The sequence below is a fragment of the Solanum dulcamara genome, chromosome 3 (genome assembly GCF_947179165.1).
Source record: "Solanum dulcamara chromosome 3, daSolDulc1.2, whole genome shotgun sequence".
Lineage (NCBI taxonomy): Eukaryota > Viridiplantae > Streptophyta > Magnoliopsida > Solanales > Solanaceae > Solanum > Solanum dulcamara.
In genome coordinates, this window is record NC_077239.1 from 64,395,172 (window position 1) to 64,401,248 (window position 6,077).

A 6,077-nucleotide genomic window follows, 5' to 3' on the forward strand; every position below is an offset into this window, starting at 1 on the left:
AAAAGTGTTAATTGTTGTTTTCTCCTTGTATTTGAGAGCAGTGTACTCCATATTTTAATAGTGAGATCCTTTTACCCCGTGGTTTTTCCCATCTATCAGTTAGAGGGGTTTTCACGTAAAATTCTGGTGTCCAATTTATTTTCTTATTAATTGTCATATCAAACTTTAGTTATGATACTTCCTCCTCCTAACAACATCAAAAAGAAAATTGGTATATGAGTCGTGAAAATCTGAACTACAAACAACCAAAAATAATAATTAAATAGTCAAATGATCATTTGACACCCGTCGTTAGAAGTTTAGTCGGTCAATTGGGGTGCTAGTGATTTGGCTGCTTTGGCTAACTTTCGAAAGGAATGTCCTTTTTGACATTTTTACTTGAAAAAGTTGTCATTTTGGCTTCAAATTCGATAGAATATTACTCAAAATAAATCACAATGGAGGATATCAATTTTCCAATTTTAAATGTGAAAAACATTGAGAAACAAATTGATTTTAAAAAAGAAAGTGTCTGCCTAAAATATGGGCGCGATTAGCGATTAAAATGCCAATCCCTTAAAATAGTGGGATTTGATAAGATATTATAAAATGAGATATAAAATTTTAAATATTACCTGATGATAAATAAATAATTTATTTTGTGTTAACTGGTATTTCTACTATACCTTGTATTTTGGGTAACTTACAGAAATTCCAGTAGTTTAGGAGGTAATTATTTAGATACACACTAGTTTACAATATTGTAAATCTTATCAGATTTTAGAGTGTGTAAATAGATATATCTCGGATACATGTGATCAAAATTAAGTATAATTTGCTCTATATATATTGTATCCAAGTGGATTCACATGTATTTGTGATACATAGACAAATCTCACTCGCCTTCCTCCATCTCGTTCGCCACTCTCATATGTATCTGGTATCCTAGATACATATGAATCATACAAGATACATATAGATACATGTATCTAGTGTGTATGTAGTGTAATTTGTGTATATCTAGGATACATAGACAAATCTTGTTCACCTCCCTTATGTTGTCGCTTGCCTCTCTCCCTAGCTCAATATATCTAATAGCAAAAAATGTATCAAAGTGTATAAAACATGTATTTATATGTATTTGACTTAAAATTTAGTATGAAATTGTTAATTAGTAATATAAAATATAATTATTTTAAATTATAGAGAGAATTAATAAATATAATTGGAATATTGGTGTAATTAGATAGTTTCTCCTGGTATATTTTCTACTTTTATCTCATGCAAATGTGAAGCTTGATGGGCTGAGCTGAAAGAACCATTCCAAAAAAACCAAGCCCAATGAGGTAGCTTATACCTTTATGACCCATTTTTCTTGGTAAAATGCTCACAATTAAGTTAAGGGCAAATTAAACAAAATGACCCTTCGGTAATTGTTATAATCAAAAAAGCAATGTTCCAATTATTACTTTATTACTAGATATAGCCATGTAACCTTATTTTCCTCCGTGTTTTCTATTTCATTATCCTTTGTTTTTTGATTTCTCCATTGTTTTTCTTCGTTCTCTGTTTTTTTGTCTTTCTCCTCTGTTTTATGATGTTAAATACTACAAGAAAAATAGTCAATACCGAAGGAAAAATTGGTCCCTAAAAGTAAGATTTTGGTCCCTAAAAAGAAATAGAGATCAGAAAAATCAATCGCTATGCCATCCCTACAGACTCGGACGCTAATGGTTATAAGGACGAGTTTACCGTCTGGTCGTTAAAACATATTTGGGACCAGCTAAGAATTGGTCCTTAAAATACTTTTAGGACCATTCATCCAATTCAATTCAAAGAGTTTAGGGACAAAACTTTTGTTCGTTAAATATTTATTGTAAGTAGTGCCAAGCTGGTCCTTAAATAGTTTGGCGCCCAGCTTTATGAAAGTTATTGTTTTAGCGATCAGATTTTCTCAGATTTTCTCCTAGATTTAAGAACCACTTGTCCAGTCCCTAAAAAAATAAGTGATTGTAGATTCCTAAACCACATCTAATTTAAAACTGGAAATATGATAATCAAAATTTGAAAGTCAATATAAATTAATATGATGCCACTTTCATATATATAAATAAAAAGCAATTACAAATCATGATCAACATCAATTAGTGGCATGTACATCAATGATGTAAAGTTAATCACAGTATTCTGTACATATTCACCCTTAGCAAAAATTTATAGCTAATACCCATGGACAATTATATAAAAGTTTACCGACATTCCATGCAAAATAATAATCGATATGTTTGTACACAAAAAAATACTTTTCATACACTTCAGTTTTCATAACCTGTCAAAATATTTAAAATTTTATTTAGAAAAAACTACAAAGATCAAGTCAAATAACATACATCAAGTTGTAACGACCTGTCTCCGTTGTTAGGAATAGATCAATAGGGAAGGATTTCGAGCCAGAAAACTTTGGATATTAACTTCGGAAAAATTTAGCTGTCATACTTGGACGAATTTTGAGTTAGGTGAGGTCTAGGATGATCACATGAATGACGAAAGATTGAATCTCTTATTTATTTGGATAAACTGATAGCCAAAGCGATACGGAGCATTTACGGCTTCACAAAATCGCATTCGGGCGAGTAAAACTCTCGAAATTGAATTTGGCGTGAATGGTATATTTTAATACATCTTGGAAAGGGGGTGTATTTTGAAATGGGGACTTGGAGCTCAAATTTCAAGCTCTCTGTTTCCGTGCAATCCGCTAGGGCGGGATCTGTCCCACCAGAGCGAGAAAATCGCGAGACTTAAGTCGAGAAAAAAATCCCAGAACAATTTATTTCTGCAAAAACAGTTCCTAAAGCTTCAGGACGTGACCTAGGGCTATTTTCATCAATTTCCCATGGATTTCAATGCTTAAGGTAAGGATTTTACTCCCTAAATTTATCCTTTGATTCCTAGAACCTAGAAGCTATGGTTGGTAATCATTGGAAAGAGTTTGAACTGAAAACTAATGGTGAAAAATAGCCCTAGGGTGGGTTATAGTCATGGGTTTGTCCTAGGATGAGAATTTTATTATTTTTCATGATAGTTAGGCCATTGTGTTGATTCTTTATATGTATTTACTGTTTCTAGACCAAGAACAAGAGAAACGAACCCCGAAAGGGAAAGTTCTTATCCTGTAAGGTGGTTGAAGCTTGAATTTGAGGTTGGTGATGTTCTTGTTTTCCATATGTATTTCATATACTTGTTAAATTGCTTTATGACATACCTATGTGTATATGAATAGGGAAACATGCTAGATTATGTGTGAAATGATCACTTGCTACCCTGTTTTGTGATGAACGTGTTCTTGGTGAATATAATGCGGTAAATACTGAATGTATTTGTGATTGTGGTATGTTTGGATCAGGTGTCACGTTCCGACACATAAACTGAATTGGGTGTCACGTTCTGACACAAGGTTAATTTTACAGGTCCCCTGAGAGGATCTCTGTGTGAAATTATAACATGTTGAAGATATTGAATTGTGATCTTGCTAAATATGGTTGAAGATGAAATTGGTTGACTTGTTTTGTATATGTATATGCTTGTTATGTTGAATTTACTTGTCTATGATTCACTTACTGGCAATCCGCTGATCCTACTAGTACACTATTGTTTTTGTGTACTGATACTACACTTGCTCTGCCTTTGTTGAGTATAGGGCGTATTCAACCGACTGTGGAGAGACCTCATTTAGAAGAGTGAGGCGTGTTCGAGTTTGAGGGTGAGCTATTTATTTCAAGTTGTCGCAGACTCTTTTTTGTTCTAGTCCTTTTTGAAGGACTAAGATTTCAAACACTGTTTTAGTACTATGACTTCATTTTGTAGGTGTTCCCCTTTCTTATGCTGATATTTGGTTAGAGTTTTGGTACAGACGACTTTCAGTTCCTAGGATGTTTCCATATTTTTAGATTGTTGTTTAGATTATTTTCTGAGTTTATGGAGACTCGATATTATTTCTTGATTTATTCCTGGTTCCGCAAAAAAATTCAACTGTTATATCTCACAAGTGTGATGGCTTGGGCTGTAAGGATGGTTCTCCCACCAGAGGATTAGTGTGGGTGTCAGTCACGATGGGTCGGGGCCGTGATAAAATTTGATATCAGAGCGTAGGTTCGTTGATCTCATCGTACTAAAATGAGTCTAGTAGAGTCTTGCGAAATGATATAAAAATGTTTGTACTTTTCTTTGAGAGACTACAAGATTTTAGGAAAAGTTTCATTGTGTTCTTTCCTTAATGATATAACTTGATTCCAATTGATATCTGGCGATGCAAATTGGTATATAACCTCTTTCACTCTCTTGTCCGCAGATGGTTAATACTCACTATTACGGTGTAAGGATCTATTGGATCTAAAGGAGAGCTAGTCTTTCGAGGGCGTGGCAGGGGAAGAGGCAGGTGAGGGAGATGAGGCAGGGGAAGAGAGAGAGCAGCATCCTCTAGGGTGGAAGTTCATAGTGAGGAGGTGTGAGTAAGTGAGGCCTCTTTTTCTCCCAAAATAGTTAGAGGAAGAGGTAGAAGTTGGAGAGGAAGAAGAGCATACTGAATAGGAGGAGGACATTCAAACTGGAGCTACTGATATTCCCTCTCTGGACCCTCTACTAGCCCAGCAGATCATGGCCTTCTTGAGTGGGTTGGCCGGCACTAAAGCCATTCCCATCATGACCGCAACACCAACTCTTATTGCTACTGCAGCTCAGCTAGCAGATGAGATGGTAGGCACTTATACCTTTTTTAGACCACTCATGGGTCCAGTAATGATCGGTATGGAGCATGCCATGCTCACCAAGTTCCTAAAACTCAAACCTTCAGTATTTCATGGGACTAAAAATGAAGATGCTTATGAGTTTATTCTTGATTACTACAAGAGGTTGCACAAGACGGGTATAGTGCATTAGCATGGAGTGAAGTTTGTGACATTTCAGCTGTAGGGTGAGGTCAAGCAGTGGTGGAGGGCTTATGTAGAATGTTTTTCGTTAGTTTTTTCCCCACTCACTTGGGTTCAATTTCATGCTGTATTTATAGAAAAGTATGTGCCTCGTACTTTAAGGGAAAGAAAGAAAGATGAGTTTATTGCTTGGAGCAGGGAGGGTTATTAGTGGCTGCTTATGAGGCTAAGTTTCATACGTTGTCCAGGTATACTACTCAGCTGGTCACCACAGAGGAGCATATGATCAGGTTGTTTGTGAAGGCATTGAACCCTGAGTTGCAGGTACTGTCCATCCATATGACTTCATCTAGCAGGAGTTTCAACGAAGTGACAGACTTTGTTAAGAAGGTTGAAGGTGTGAGTGTCACGCCCTGGGAGGGTACCCTAGACGTAACCGGCACCCGAAGGCCATTTCTGACCTCCGAGCGAACCACCTGGTCCAGTCACTCCTTCATTCAAGCACATTCTCTTAGCAGGAACTCAATTTAAAGAAATACTTTTCATAATATAAGGGCCGAAGGCCAAACATTTACAATCAAAAGAAGACAATAAAAATAGGACTCCTCAAGATGACCGCTCGACCTCCCACACTCCAGTCTATGAAGCCTCTACTCATGTCAAAAGGTGCCAATGACAAGTCCATGGCTACCAACAATCTAAATAAAAGGAAGAGCAACAAAACTGTACAAGAAGGCCCAATATCCTCTGGGAACTAGGAGGACTCACCGACTGGCTGGAAGTGTATGTGGATCTTCAACGGAGCGCCGGTTGATGATCTCTAGTACCTGTCTCTGTATCATGAAATGATGCAGGCCAAATGGCGTCAGTACATGGAATGTACGAGTATGTAAAATGGCCGAATACAACGAACATCAAGGAAGAATAAATCAACTCGGGAGCTCAACTTAAAAGGGATGACAACTCAATCAAATGTCCTAAGTCTAAACAAGGATATGATTTAGACTGGACCAATCATATACAATTCAACTCAATCTGACTCAGAGTACTATCAACACCTATTTGGGAGTTTCTCTTAACCGACAACCAACACTTATGAGCCAGTGAAGGTACAACGAAACGACGTCGTTGCCACGCCCGTTCATACCTTGCCAGGGCATGAACGACGAACAC